The 15,376-nt window shown below is 41.1% G+C and overlaps 1 protein-coding gene across 4 annotated transcripts in view; it reads left to right on the top strand.

The window, feature by feature from the left end:
* Positions 1-861: 861 nt before the first annotated feature.
* LOC129821300 (beta-1,3-galactosyltransferase 1-like) overlaps positions 862-15,376 on the top strand; it is a 121,389-nt gene continuing 106,874 nt past the window's right edge. For all 4 annotated transcript variants that reach the window (XM_055878803.1, XM_055878804.1, XM_055878800.1 and 1 more), the window contains exon 1: positions 862-1,038. The gene's annotated coding sequence lies outside the window, so the exon portion shown is untranslated. The remainder of the gene's footprint in view (positions 1,039-15,376) is intronic.

Here is a 15,376-nt window from a genome sequence, read left to right as displayed (position 1 = left end):
ACGTCAAGCCGCTTTTTGAACACCCCCACACCTTTGATGTGGTGGTACGAACGAACTCATGTAATAGCCTAGTAATTTATTTGTTATTTTTAAAGAGTTGTAAACTCTCGCAGGCTATTAAGAATAGCCTAGTATAGAGTATCCCCCCCCCCCCCCCCCCCCACAGAATTTTTCCCAAGAAGGCTATCGTTTGCTTTTCGAGCATTTTCTAGCATGCATGTCCTTTTTCTGGCAAGCTGTATTCATGTCATTAATCCTGTATAGGTTTGAGCACAGTGTGAGCTGAGACCTCTGTATTGCCGGCCCTTACAAAAAAAAGATTGCGTTTTGAAACTGCAGTAACTGCAGTCGACTGTGGTATTTTGGAGCAGTAATTGCAGAATATACTACACTCTAACTGCAGTTACACTGAATAATTACTGCAGCAAAAAAAATACGGTGTAATTTTGGGAACAGTATTTGCAGCATACTGCAGTTATACTGCACTCCGACTGCAATCTTTTTTCGCAAGGGAGCTGCCACTGGGGTAGCTACGGAGAATAAATGTTCTCACCAAATTGAAAAGGTGGATGTTACTTTTCCATTCTTTTTGTGGTTTTTGTTTTTAGTCTTTAGTGTTTGTAAAGCTATACATATTTCTATACATCAAAAATATCCCAAAATTTCTGCCATAATCAAGTAGGCTAGGCCTCTGGTGTTACATTTAGAAAGAACTGGGCTATATAGCCAGTAGCCTAATTCTGCTAAATGTGTAAAAATAAAAAAAATTATAAATAGAGTTGCATGGAAATACTCTTATAACGTCAATCCACCTTGCTACAGTATGTAAAGTAGCTTTCTTTCTTTCAAGTGGATTGGCTACAACCCCATCGGATTACTCTGATTGGAGCAGTCTCTTGTCAACCAACGCATGAGCTCCAGCTCCATGCTCTACGATCACGTTTCCTCGAGACAAATAGCATCGCTTTAGGATGCTGAACAAGGTACTGCTGTCGCATCAGGACCAGAAGTCTGAATGGGATGGGGACGATAAAAGAGGTAAGCTCAGCTTGCTTGTTTCTGCCGTCTGTTATATTGTTTTAGAGGCTTTTTAATCAGCTGTTTACTAGCCTATCCCGGGGATTTCACTCTCCCGTTTATTATGACATGTTAATGAGTTTACCATAACCCAATGTTTAGGGTACATGATTGCGTTCACAATCCCAACCACTCCATAGGCTACTGTTCAAATTGTTTTTATTCGGTCTCGAGGTATTTCGTTCATTGACTCATTAAATTCACAGTGTAGCTTTAGGATCCGCGTGTTCCTGTGTCCTACGATGGATGCGAGCCCATCAATAGGATTTCTGCTCAGCTGTGCAGCACTGGGCACATCTCTTATTATATTATGGGGGTATTTTGCTAATGATAATGGACTAGCCTGCTTCAAAATGAACTGCCCATGGTTTAAAAAAAATAGCCTAACAGTTTTTGGATGATTTTTATTACCGCAAATGTCCCCTCATACTACACTTCGTTTGGCTAGTCTAGACTAGAAAGTTGGTATGAAGAAGCATTTAACTTTATTTCGCAATAGCCGAAATACTGAAATTAGCTTGAGTTGACAAAATCCACCATACTTACATAAACACTTTAAGATGTTGGGACACATTTGCACATGTTACGGTAATCATGACCTTGACACACAGGCTTTCATTTTGTATTCCACGTATTTTTTTCCTAGATAGTAGCCTAACAAATTTATTTTGCCTCAGATGTTAAGGTCAAGATGTAGGAGGGTACTTTAGACTGAACATTATTTTCTCTGTCTGTTGGTACACTCATGCCTCCTGTGAAAAAGCGTTACAAACATCATTATCTCGTAAAAAATGGAATATGCTAGTCTTTCTGGTCCTGTCTGCCACATTACATGTTTAATTGACACACTGTCTAGGTATTGTTATCTATCTATGTGCTGTATACAGGGCGGGCCCTGGCCTTTTGGGGATCCTAAGCAAGTTAATAACTAATTTCATGCAATTCTACAAATTTTGCCATATGGTGGAGATTCTTTTGGGCCGTTTTGAAGCTAATTTCCTTAAATTCTGGGCATGTGCCCAGCTGGCTAGACTATTTTATCAATCAAAACGTTTTTTGCTGACATGGGCTAATTGAGTGACTGTCGTAATGAGAGAAAAACTGATGATACACAACCGTGTTTTTCTTATTATTTTTGGTTGGGGGCCACCTAGCGGTTGCTTATTTCGCTTTATTCTGACTGCTCAAAAACTACTGGAGCTCTAGAACTCCTGCTTTACTCCTGGTTACTCCTGGTATTGGAACAACTTCATATAAAGTGTTACCATAATGTTAGAAACTGTTTGAAATTTACTGTGGTGGGGAGGTGGTCCAAAATAGAGAAGGGTTGTATACCTTTTTTTGTGGGGGGGGGGGGGGGGGGGGGGTTATTTTATTTTATTGCGCTTGGGCACAGGGTAGGGTAGTGTCTTTTTCCCCCGGTTTACATTTGCTCTTTTGCAGGTTGTGCTATATAATTTATTCCATCCTAGCCAAATGTCCTCATATGCTTGCACGCACTTCCCCTATATCAAGTTGTTTTGGTACTTCCCTTTTGCACTATGCTTTTCTGTGCACTACTTTTTACAATACCACAGGTCAATATACACTGAGTATACAAAACATGAAGGACACCTGCTCTTTCCATAACCTAGACTGACCAGGTGAATTGAAGTGAAAACGATGATACCTTTTTAATGTCACGTGTTAAATCAACTTCAATCAGTGTAGATGAAGGGGAGAAGACAGGTTAAATAAGGATTTTTAAGCCTTGAGACAATGTGTGCCATTCAGAGGGTGATTGGGCAAGACAAAAGATTCAAGTGCCTTTGAAGAGGGTATGATAGTATAAGCCAGGCGTAATGTTTTATGTCAAGAACTACAATGCTGCTGTGGTTTTCACGTTCAACAATTTCCTGTGTGTATCCAGAATGGTCCACCACCCAAAGGACATCCAGCCAACTTGACACAACTGTGGGAAGCATTGGAGTCAACATAGTCCAGCATCCTTGTGGAACGGTTTCGACACCTTGTAGAGGCCATGCCCAGACAAATTGAGGCTGTCTGAGGGCAAAGGGGGGGGGGGGGGTGCAACTCATTATTCTTAATGTTTTGAACACTCAGTGTCTATGCTGTGTATATGTATATCAGCCTAGATGTAATATTGTCAACGTAAATCCGGGACACTCAAATTAGTATGATATGTTACATTTGGTATGGTTACAGAAGACATACTGTATGTTTAACTGGCAATCATACAACAAATACAAGCATTCAAACCTGCATACATTTTCAATATGAAGCCACAAGAACAAATAGGAATAGCTCATAGGCAGCAGAGAGGCCAGATGCATCATTGTGCGTGAAATAACAGTGAAGATATGAGACACACAGCTCAAAAAGCTCCCCTATTGATCTTGTTTAGGGACAATACAATTATCCTAGACTAGCCTACAACACCACAATGCAATGAATAATTGCATTATTGTTTTCAAGTGAGTACAAAATTCTACTCTAGGCTGCAGTGAAAATGTCATTTGAATACCGACGCAAAAGCCCTGTGAACTGAATGTTTAATTCCATTTGGATCAATTGTGGGTGTACTCTTGACAGTTTATAAGATCTAGAAAGGCACTGTACCAGGCCAGTCTGGCTGTATTTTTACTTCTGATACTGAGATGCACCGTCTGTTGAAGATGATCATTCTCCCAAGTCGTCCTATAATAATGTGACCACATATGCTACTGGCAGGCCCAGTGAAGCTTAACCCTCGCTCCGCCCCCTTTCCAATCCTCGCCCACCTAGAACCTAACGCTTCAATAAATATATTATCATCTAAATATACTGAACAAAATATAAATGCAACATGCAACAATTTCAACGATTTTATTGATTTTGGTTCGTATTAAACAAAACCAGTCCATTGAAATAAATAAATGAGGCCCTAATCTATGAATTTCAAATGATTGGGCAGGTGCTCAGTCAATCAGAATTAGTTTTCCCCCACAAAAGGGCTTTATTAGACAGAAATACTCCTCAGTTTCATCAGCTGTCCAGGTGGCTGTCCAGGTGGCTGTCGCAGACGATCCCACAGGTGAAAAGCCGAATGTGGAGGCCCTAGGCTGGCATGGTTACATGTGGTCTGCGGTTGTGAGGCCGGTTGGACATACTGCCAAATTCTCTAAAGCGATGTTTGGCTTATTGTAGAGAAATTAACATTGAATTCTCTGGCAACAGCTCTGGTCAACGTTCCTGCAGTCAGCATGCCAATTGCATGCTCCCTCAAAACTTGTGACATCTGTGGCATTGTGTTGTGTGATATAACTGCACATTTAGATTGGCCTGTTATTGTCCCCAGCACAAAGTGCACCTGTATATTGATCATGCTGTTTAATCAGCTTCTTAATATGCCACACCTTTCAGGTGGATGGATTATCTTGGCAAAGGAGAAATGCTCACGAACAGGGATGTAAACAAAGGTGTGCACAAAATATGACAGAAATAAGCATTTTGTGTGTATGGAAAATTTCTGTGAACTTTTATTTCAGCTCATGAAACACTGGACCAACACTTTACATGTTGCATTTCTATTTTTATCAGTATAATTGTCATTTAACTTTTAAAATGTATTACCTTTTAAATGTAGCATAACCAAACCAGTCACAAAGACTATTTCAAAAGTCTCGTCCGTCCAAAATCGAATTCCAGCATCCTCAAAATGGCTTTACATCCAACCTTTTTATGGGAGTAAAGTACATGTTGTATAAAAAAATGTCACAACATCATGAGAAAGCATGCAGTTTATTAGGCTAGATTACATAAATTATGATGAACTTCACAGGGTGGTGAAAGTGCAAGGTGATGAGCTTGATGCTCCTTTTATAAATATTGAGGGTCTTATTCTGGTGACATGATGATTGATGCTTGGCTGCCATTTGACAAATCAAAATAATCTTGCACTTTTGTCCATAATAATCTCATCATGTTAGCTTTACCCGCATTGTATCTGCGAGCTGCTGGCTGAGAGCGCACGTGCCAATACCAGAGTGGGCACATTGGCTATACCTGCACAACATTTTTTAGTGACAAAATCATCAGTAGGTTTAGAGTTGAAAAAGAGATGAAAACCCATTTAACTTGTATTTTTTATTCAGTACATGGGAATTTAACTGCAAAAGTAATTTTTATGTGCACTAGTCAATTTGTTGGAAATACAACTCTGATGGGAAAATGGCCATATTGTTTTTATGCAGATTTTTTAATAATCTGTCGCCAATTGGATGGAAGCCTAGCTATAGACACCCTAAAGACCCTAGCAAATGCATTAGTCCAGTGTCATTTTGATTATGCCTGCAGATCATGGTTCACCAGCAGCGCCAAACACCTAAAGAATAAGATACAGACCAGCCAAAACAAGCTGGTAAGAATTGTACTTAAACTCCCCCCTCATACTCATCTGGAGGTCAAGCTTTTTAAGCCGCTACGCTGGCTATCTGTGGAAAAACTTGTTGTGGTCCGTAGAATGATCATGGACTCAGCCCCCAGGTACCTATTCAGCAATTTGTCATTTGTTAGAGATGTCCACCAGCATAATAACAGAGCAATCTGGTAAGAACACATTTTTGTACACCGGCGCTGTTGAGTGAAACAAACTACCACAGCAAACCATGAACATTTGTTGAATATATTTTATATAATTATAAATATGGCACAAAATGGTGAAAATCTTATTTCCCCCTAGCTGATCATTGTCTGCAGCCGGCTCTGATCATAGTGTAGGCCTAATGAAACAGGCAGGGAGAGAGGGCTCGTCCGTGGTGGTCGGCGAACCCTCATCCTTATGGCCCCTAGCCCTGCACGGCATCGACTGTGCTACAAAGGCGTGCTGAAGTGGCAGTCGATATCCACATTTTCAAACTGTCCCTTACATACTCTGTGGCTGTGTACATCAAGGCAATTTTGCTAAATTATATTACGTTGCAGTTGAGTAATTTTTATAGTGTGTTTATTAAACAAATCGTGCCCAGACGAATCCCATATGGCCATGCATATGATTATGCGTTTAGTAGAGATGTGTAACGTTCAGCCTGCTGCACAGTCACAATGGAAGGTCTAGTCTAGAGCGCTCAGTTAAATTGTGTTTTGGAGCAACTCTCTCCATGGTTAAATTAGCAAGATATAGATGTCATTGTTGTAAAAGTAAGGTTAGTGTGCTTCATTTACTATCATGTTAAATCTAAATATTACATTATTTGGTATCAATTCATTTTAAGGTGTCCTTATTACAGTGTAAAACATGTGTAATTACACTAACAAGTATTGTAGTTAATTGTAATAACTCATAGTTACACTGTAATAACAACATGCAACTGGTTCTAATTGCAGCATGCAATTACACAGGTGTAACAACAAATGCTTGTTACAAATGAGAAAGTTTCCACTAAATTCCGCAATTTAGTGTTTAGTTTCTTCTCAGCTGCATCCGATTCAGTATAACTGTCACAAGGTTGTAATCTCTTGTTGGCAGATGCGCTGGGCGTCTGAGATTACAAAGGTTGGAGGCTCAATAGGCTCTAATTACCTACCCGTGACTGCGCAATCTTCAAAATCTCCACTCAAAAAGTGTAACATCTGGGTTAACTTGGTTGAGTTTACAAAACAGATCAGATATAGATAGGTCAACCTCACTGACTGGGGTCTACCATACGTGTGTCATCTCAGATTATACACTGCTCAAAAAAATAAAGGGAACACTTAAACAACACAATGTAACTCCAAGTCAATCACACTTCTGTGAAATCAAACTGTCCACTTAGGAAGCAACACTGATTGACAATAAATTTCACATGCTGTTGTGCAAATGGAATTAGACAAAAGGTGGAAATTATAAGCAATTAGCAAGACACCCCCAATAAAGGAGTGATTCTGCAGGTGGTGACCACAGACCACTTCTCAGTTCCTATGCTTCCTGGCTGATGTTTTGGTCACTTTTGAATGCTGGCGGTGCTTTCACTCTAGTGGAAGCATGAGACGGAGTCTACAACCCACACAAGTGGCTCAGGTAGTGCAGCTCATCCAGGATGGCACATCAATGCGAGCTGTGGCAAGAAGGTTTGCTGTATCTGTCAGCGTAGTGTTCAGAGCGTGGAGGCGCTACCAGGAGACAGGCCAGTACATCAGGAGACGTGGAGGAGGCTGTAGGAGGGCAACAACCCAGCAGCAGGACCGCTACCTCCGCCTTTGTGCAAGGGGGAGCACTGCCAGAGCCCTGCAAAATGACCTCCAGCAGGCCACAAATGTGCTAATTGCCTATAATTTCCACCTTTTGTCTATTCCATTTGCACAACAGCATGTGAAATTTATTGTCAATCAGTGTTGCTTCCTCAGTGGACAGTTTAATTTCACAGAAGTGTGATTGACTTGGAGTTACATTGTGTTGTTTAAGTGTTCCCTTTATTTTTTTGAGCAGTGTATATAAAACGATACTTACAGTACCAGCGTTTCTTTATTTTTTTACTATTTTCTACATTGTAGAATAATAGTGAACACATCAAAACTATAAAATAATACATATGGAATCATGTAGTAACCAAAGAAGTTTTAAACAAATCAAAATATATTTTAGTAGCCACCCTTTGCTTGATGACAGCTTTGCACACTCTTGGCATTCTCTCAATCAGCTTCACCTGGAATGCTTTTCCAACAGTCTTGAAGGAGTTCCCACATAAGCTGAGCACTTGTTGGCTGCTTTTCCTTCACTCTGCGGTCCAACTCATCCCAAACATTCTCAAATGGGTTGAGGTCTGGTGATTGTGGAGGCCAGGTCATCTGATTCATCACTTTCCATCTTGGTCAAATAGCCCACAGCCTGGAGGTGTGTTGGGTCATTGTCCTGTAGAAAAACAAATGATAGTCCCACTAAGCGCAAACCAGATGGGATGGCGTATCGCTGCAGAATGCTGTGGTAGCCATGCTGGTTCTGTGTGCCTTGAATTCTAAACAAATCACAGACAGTGTCACCAGCAAAGCACCCCCACACCATCGCACCTCCTCCTCCATGCTTCACGGTGGGAACCACACATGCAGAGATCATCCGTTTACCTACTCTGCGTCTCAAAAACACACGCGGTTGGAACCAGAAATCTCACATTTGGACTGATCAGACTAAAGGACAGATTTCCATCGGTCCATTGCTTGTGTTTCTTGGCCCAAGCAAGTTTCTTCTTCTTATTGGTGTCCTTTAGTAGTGGTTTCTTTGCAGCAATTTGACCATGAAGGCCTGATTCACACAGTCTCCTCTGAACAGTTGATGTTGAGATGTGTCCGTTTCTTGAACTCTGTGAAGCATTTATTTGGGCTGCAATTTCTGAGGCTGGTCACTCTAATTAACGTATCTTCTGCAGCAGAGGTAACTCTGGTTCTTCCTTTCCTGTGGCAGTCCTCATGAGAGACAGTTTCATCAGAGCGCTTGATGGTTTTTGCGACTGCACTTGAAGAAAAGTTCATAGTTCTTGAGATGTTCTGGATTGAATGACCTTCATGTCTTAAAGTAATGATGGACTGTGGTTTGTCTTTGCTTATTTGAGCTGTTCGTGTCATAATATGGACTTGGTCTTTTACCAAATAGGGCTATCTTCTGTATACCACCCCTACCTTGTCACAAATTAACTGATTGGCTCCAACGCATTAAGAAGGAAAGAAATTCCACAAATTAACTTTTAAGAAGGCACACTTGTTAATTGAAATGCATTCCAGGTGTCTACCTCATGAAGCTGGTTGAGAGAATGCCAAGAGTGTTGAAAGCTGTCATCAAGAGAAAAGGGTGCCTACTTTGAAGAATCTCAAAAAATATGTTTGGATTTGTTTAACACTTTTTTGGTTACAACATGAATCCATATGTATTATTTCATAGTTTTGATGTCTTCACTATTATTCTACAATATAGAAAATAGTAAAAAATGAAGAGGCCGAGCAGTTGCCAGCAGTGATGCAACCAGTCAGGATGCTCTCGATTGTGCAGCTGTAGAACCTTTTGAGGATCTGAGGACCCATGCCAAATCTTGAGGTCTCCTGAGGTGGAATAGGTTTTGTCATGCCCTCTTCATGACTGTCTTGGTGTGCTTGGACCATGTTAGTTTGTTGGTGATGTGGACACCAAGTAACTTGAAGCTCCGAACCTGCTCCACTGCAGCCCGGTCGATGAGAATGGGGGCATGCTCGGTCCTCTTTTTCCTGTAGTCCACAATCATCTCCTTTGTATTGATCAAGTTGAGGGAGAAGTTGTTGTCCTGGCACCACACGGCCAGGTCTCTGACCTCCCTATAGGCTGTCTTGTCATTGTCGGTGATCAGGCCTACCACTGTTGTGTCATCTGCAAACTTAATGATGGTGTTGGAGTCGTGCCTGGCCGTGCAGTCATGAGTAAACAGGGAATACAGGAGGGGACTGAACACGCATCCCTGAGGGGCCCCTGTGTTGAGTGGGTCTAGGGTTTCTGGGATAATTATGTTGATGTTAGCCATGACCAGCCTTTCAAAGCACTTCATGGCTACAGACGTGCTATGGGTAGGTAGTCATTTAGGCAGGTTACCTTAGTGTTCTTGGGCACAGACACTATGGTGGTCTGCTTAAAACATGTTGGTATTACAGACTAGGACAGGGAGAGGTTGAAAATATCAGTGAAGACACTTGCCAGTTGGTCAGCGCATGCTCGCAGTACATGTCCTGGTAATCCATCTGGCCCCGCTGCCTTGTGAATGTTGACCTGTTTAAAGGTCTTACTCACATCGGCTGCGGAGAGTGTGATCATGCAGTCCTCTGGAACAGCTGGTGCTCTCGTGCATGTTTCAGTGTTTTTTGCCTCGAAGCGAGCATAGAAGTAGTTTAGCTCGTCTGGAAGGCTCGTGTCACTGGGCAGCTATCGGCTGTGCTTCCCTTTGTAGTCTGTAATGGTTTGCAAGCCCTGCCACACCCGATGAGCGTCAGAGCCGGTGTAGTACGATTCGATCTTAGTCCTGTATTGATGCTTTGCCTGTTTGATGGTTCGTCGGAGGGCATAGCGGGATTTCTTATACGCTTCCGAGTTAAGAGTCCCGCTCTTTGAAAGCGGCAGCTCTAACCTTTAGCTCAGAGCATATGTTGCCTTTCATCCATGGCTTCTGGTTGGGGTATGACGTACGGTCATTGTGGGGACGACGTCATCGTTGCACTTATTGATGAAGCCATTGACTGAAGTGGTGTACACCTCAATACCATCGGAGGAATCCTGGAACATATTCCAGTCTGTGCTAGCAAAACAGTCCTGTAGCTTAGCATCTGCTTCTTCTGACCACTTTTTTATTGATCTAGTCACTGGTGCTTCCAGCTTTAATTTTTGCTTGTAAGCAGGAATCAGGAGGATAGAATTATGGTCAGATTTGCCAAATGCAGGGATAGGGAGAGCTTTGTATGCGTCTCTGTGTGTGGAGTAAAGGTGGTCCAGAGTTTTTTTCCCTCTGGTTGCACTTTTAACATGCTGATAGAAATTTGGTAAAATGGATTTAAGTTTCCGTGCATTAAAGTCCCCGGCTCCTAGGAGCGCTGCACTCTGGATGAGCATTTTCTTGTTTGCTTATGGCGGAATACAGCTCGTTCAATGTTGTCTTAGTGCCAGCCTCAGTCTGTGTTGGTATGTAAACAGCTACGAAAAATACAGATGAAAACTCTCTAGGTAGAGATAGTGTGGTCTACAAGCTTATCATGACATACTCTACCTCAGGCGAGCAATAGCTCGAGACTTCCTTCTATATCGTGCACCAGCTGTTATTTACAAAAATACATAGTCCGCCGCCCCTTGTCTTACCAGACGCCGCTGTTCTATCCTGCCGGTACAGCATATAACCAGCCAGCTGTATGTTGATAGTGTCGTCGTTCAGCCACAACTCCGTGAAGCATAAGATATTACAGTTTTGAATGTCCCATTGGTAGTTTAATCTTCCGCGTAGGTCATCTATTTTATTCTCCAAATATTGCACATTTGCTAGCAGAATGGAAGGAAGTGGAGGTTTATTCGATCGCCTACGAATTCTCAGAAGGCAGCCCGCCCTCTGGCCCCTTTCTCTCTGCCTCCTCTTCACGCAAATCACAGGGATCTGGGCCTGTTCACGAGAAAGTAGTATATCATTCAGCCTCGTCAGACTCGTTAAAGAAAAAAAAGGATTCTGTCAGTCCGTGGTGAGTAAACGCCTGATCGTCCTGATGTTCAGAAGTTATTTTTGGTTATAAGAGACGGTAGCAGCAACATTATGTACAAGATAAGTAAAGAAATAAGTTACAAACAACGCAAATAAACAAACAAAAAACACAATCCATTGGGGATGCGTAAAACGTCAGCCTTCTTCTCCAGTGCCATTGTTAATGTGGTAGAGACAAAGAATGTATAACAATCTAACATAGACACTTTACATTACCCTTGCCCAATATTGGAATCAAGGAGCCTAAATGTTACTCCTTAGTCCAAGGAACTTACATGTTCTGTTTAAAGGGCGAATTGGCCCTGGATGCCAAAACAGCCAAATAATCCATCTAAACGTAAATTGCTTCTCAATTGCGATACGATTCTAGAAACATAAATCCCTTAACTTTCACATGACATCAAAATAATTTCCCAAATGCAAAATATACACTTACTGTACACTGTTTTAACCATTTTTACACAGTTGCAACCAACAGTATTTTTCAGTGTCAACACGTCTGTCTTCCGTTTACACACAGGTGTTCGGAGACGCAGATAGCTAATTAGTCCACTCTGTCTGTTTTCCGTAAACAAGCACTGTAACACGGAATTATTAGGGCCTTGGGGAACCCCTAACCCTAATCCTATAAAGGTGTGTATCAATTTAACCTTTGGTTTTTGAAAATGATTTCTCGCCGATATGAAGGATAATGTCCTTATGCAACCAAAACCGTACCGCAAGCGATGCTTGAGTTGAGTTGAGTTTGAGTTTATTTTTACAGGGACAGTGCACATTAATCAACGTTTCAGTAAAAGTGCAGGTTTTAGCCAGCCGGCTAATTTTCAACCGCAGTCCCTGGGCAGGCTTGTTAATGTTCAGACCAGGGTTCACGGCTGTAAACAAAACTCCTCCCTACAGAAGAGGCCTTTGTCCAATGGAACTGAGAGTCATGATCAAGGGCTACATTACCCCTAGTTATCATCATTATAATTTCTATAGGCCTAGCTAGCTACCTAGCTAGTTTCTGTCTTATCTAGATAGCTATAATAGTACTTGCTTGTGTTTCGTTTCATTAAAAAGGAACTTATGTTACTCAAAGTGGGTTGACGCAAGTAGCTAGCTAACGTTAACATGCTGGGTGTGTCTCATGTATTACCCTTGAGTAATGGATACCCTAAGAACAAGGTTCAGGGAAGATAGACCATTGAGCCAAGCTTATGTTAGCTAGCTAGTTAGTGAATAGCGACCATAGCATATTTACCAGCTTTAGCCAGCTAGCTAGCTAGTCAAGGTTAGAAAACTAGCTTGCTAGCTAGCATGTTAGCTAATCCAAAATAAACTGAACAGATTGCATGGAAAGTCTATTTTGTAGATGGTAACTAGCTAACTAGCTAGCTAGGCTAGATAGGCTCAACAAAAGTTAGCTAGCTAGCCAACACTAGGCTAGTTAGCTACCAAACACTAGCGAACTACAGCACAATTCATGAATCAAAAAAAGGTTAACAAATTGCATGGAAAACTCTCTCCTTCTTTGACGTTTTTGACCTACAAAACATTGTTTCTTTCGCAGCAATCTTTCATGTCTGGATTTTGCACACTGACATTCTCGACCTCATTCGTTGCATACTGTTACCTGTACATGACATCAGTGTCAACCAGTGGAGGCTGGTGGGAGGAGCTATAGGAGGACAGCCTCATTGTATTGGCTGGAATGGAATAAATGTAATGGAGTCAAACGTGGTTTCCATTTGTTTGATGTGTTTGATACCGTTCCATTAATTCACCTCAAATTGGTGGTGTTAATATACAAATGTATATTCATTACGATCTTACAAATTTGATTGCTTGAAACAGATCAATATATTTGGTTTAGTACCAGTGTTTTTGTTATTTACGCCTGTCTATAGTGGGGGATGTCTCAGGCCTAACATGAATTTGCAGATTTGAGGATTAAGCTATCACCCAAATGAAAGCCAACCCCTGTCGCTATTTAGAAACGGATGTGAAGTGGTGATTTGTTGTAATTATTCAGTCCAAAAAGTGTTGTGTTGCCTTCTTTTAATTGTGTCTGTCTGTCGTAAACATTTTCTCACAAACATGTGAGTTGTTAAATGGCTACTACAGGTTCTCATCTATCGACTGGTATACTGTATGTAGTATACCCAAGTTCATTGAGGTTTGTCTGTTGGAAGAGCGCCAACGGTACTTGTCGCCCCAGTTATTGTCCCAATTTCATTGATTTCAATACTACTATCGATGTGAGTGATTCATTAGCGCCCTGTTGATTACAGAAGAACAAGCCAATCAATTCCAGTCTAGAGTGACCCCCTGGTAAGTATTGGTGGCTGAGCAGTTTATAAGGTACTAATTTAGCAAAATACAAATGATCTGAACAGAGGTGTGATGTGTGCAATTATTTATTATTTATTTTATTTCAGCATATTAATTGGACATTTAAACCAGTGTTTTGACACTCTGCTATAAATAAAACCTGTTGATGTCTGCAACAGAGGGGGAATGCGTATTTCAAAAGATACATTTTCTCCCTTTGGCTTTTCATCCCTGTCAGTCATGTGCTGTATGTTGTGCCATAACCTTGATGTGGAGTGTGTGGTGTCCAATTCCCTCCAGGAAATGGATTGGTTTGATATCTAACAAATTCTACTGTGCACCTCATCCATCTTCCTTAGAGCTCCACTGTAATAATCGTTGTCATTGCCATTTGCGCTCAATTGAATGGATTACATCATCCCTTTAGCCATGACATCAATACACGTCAAAACTCTTGCTCATTCTTGCCACACATGCAGTGACAAACCCTGCACATCTGTGGCACATATAGACACAGGTGTGTGACCAAATCCTGGTGTGCACACACACACTATCGTATTCTCCTTTCTACCTTATGGAGTTTACACCTGTTTTAATTACAGCTTTGAATCCAGTTCCTTGACATTGATGTATTGATTGTGGCTTCAGTAATAGTGGTAGTTCATTGATCCCTCTGGTTGCGTTGACATACTGTGGCATTTGCTGCACCAGCAGGCCAAACGGGGTACCACACAACCTTTAATGTGAATGAATGAGACTTGTGAAATTAATTCCAAGGAATGATTTCCAATGTTGGGTCTGGTTGGGTTCACTACTCCTGCAGAATTTCTAGTGGAAAATAAAATGCCAAGGAAATAATTTTAGTTGGTCAATATGAACATCTGCAGCCCTATGAATTCAAAAACACATTTAGAACCTTGGTTTATCAGATGCAATATAGAGGAAGTAGGTTTGAGCAGGGTAATACTGTTGGATATTTGTTTAATCCTCCCTTGCCTTTTCAGGATGTTCTTTTTTCCCAAACCAAGGCTAGTATTTGATGAAAGATAGGACGGGGTATTTCTGCAGCGCTTTTGCTGAACTTTAGGAGTTTCCTTCCCCTGTTCCCTTTGGGTGGTGCAGTATATATTTAAAGCCCGTTCCTGTAGAGGCACTGGAGCTATAATTGGGGTTTCTCTGAGGGGATTTGCTTGCTCTCTACCACACTGGCATGGTCATTGTGGAGTGTGGGGTTCCACAGCTCTTGGTCAAGTGGATCACAGACTCATTGTTATTGAAATTCCAGTCTCCTTTTAGGCATCTCAGCATGTTTCAAACTGGTTTGTTATGCTTGGATGTGATACACATCATTTGTGTCTTTACTGAGTACTGTTTCATAAACACATCTTCAGTTCATGTTTTTGGTATCCAGACATAATTACACATTTTGGCAAATGTTTCTTTATATTGTCATTTTGATTGTATCATTCACTACATTTGATGGCACTCATTTTCATGTTGTCATTTTGATTGTATCATTCACTAAATTTGATGGCACTCATTTTCATGCTGTCATTTTGATTGTATCATTCACTAAATTTGATGGCACTCATTTTCATGTTGTCATTTTGATTGTATCATTCACTAAATTTGATGGCACTCATTTTCATGATATTGTCATTTTTATTGTATCATTCACTAAATTTGACGCCACTCATTTTCCTGATATTGTCATTTTCATTGTATCATTCACTACATTTGATGGCCCTCGTTGTGAACAAACTCTCTGAGCTTAT

The sequence above is a fragment of the Salvelinus fontinalis genome, chromosome 23 (assembly GCF_029448725.1).
Source record: "Salvelinus fontinalis isolate EN_2023a chromosome 23, ASM2944872v1, whole genome shotgun sequence".
Taxonomy (NCBI): domain Eukaryota; kingdom Metazoa; phylum Chordata; class Actinopteri; order Salmoniformes; family Salmonidae; genus Salvelinus; species Salvelinus fontinalis.
This window is presented reverse-complemented; position numbering and strand designations above follow the sequence as displayed.